This window comes from Vicugna pacos, chromosome 3, assembly GCF_048564905.1.
Source record: "Vicugna pacos chromosome 3, VicPac4, whole genome shotgun sequence".
NCBI lineage: Eukaryota > Metazoa > Chordata > Mammalia > Artiodactyla > Camelidae > Vicugna > Vicugna pacos.
The window spans coordinates 95,548,962-95,549,664 of NC_132989.1; the positions used below are offsets into that span (position 1 = coordinate 95,548,962).

The window sequence follows — 703 nt, forward strand, 5'->3', positions numbered from 1 at the left end:
ATGCATGTTGTTCGGGGGCACCTGCTGAGGGAGTGAGTGCCCTTCTCAGTGAGCCATGGGGCCTGGCACAGAGCTGCAGACTCTGGGAGGATAGGGCTCAAAGGGGCCATCACCTCCCCTAGGACTACACCGAAGTCACAGGTTTGCCTCTAGGGGGCGTCAATTTCTATTTCAAGCCAAGGTGGTCTTCAAGTTAGTGATGGCCCTGTCTGATGGAGAAGCGAAGACCAGTGATTCTAGTTTTTTAAGATGATACTCAAATCCAGATCTGTTTTTCCCCCTGCCATAAAAATAGATGACCCCTGGCCCTTTTGGCTTATTTTATTTTATTTTATTAGGTTTTTTTAGTGGGGGGAGGTAAATTAGGTTTATTTATTCATTTATACTTTTTGAGGGAGGTATTGGGGATTGAACCCAGGATCTCATGCATGCGAGGCACACGCTCTACCACTGAGCTATATCCCCCCTCTCTTTTGCCTTATGAACTGTGTGAGATGAAGGATTTGCTAGCTCAGAGGGCCAGGTGGAGTTCACAAACACGGCTACACAGGACTCTGAAGTCGTGTCTGTCTTGGTTCTTTTGGGGTTGACCGAGATAGACGTGGCAGGTTTTCAAGGAGACAATTCTTTTTGCCTTGTTTTGTAAAAAAAAAAAAATCTGCCAAAGCTTTTGTATTTTTTCCTCCTTTCTATAGATGAATAC

General features: G+C 45.4%; 1 non-coding gene across 1 annotated transcript; it reads right to left on the reverse strand.

Annotated features, from left to right (window-relative positions):
* Positions 1 to 393: 393 nt before the first annotated feature.
* On the reverse strand, positions 394 to 465 carry TRNAA-CGC (transfer RNA alanine (anticodon CGC)). Its single transcript has one exon. It is a non-coding gene; the product is annotated as a tRNA-Ala (tRNA).
* Positions 466 to 703: the final 238 nt, after the last annotated feature.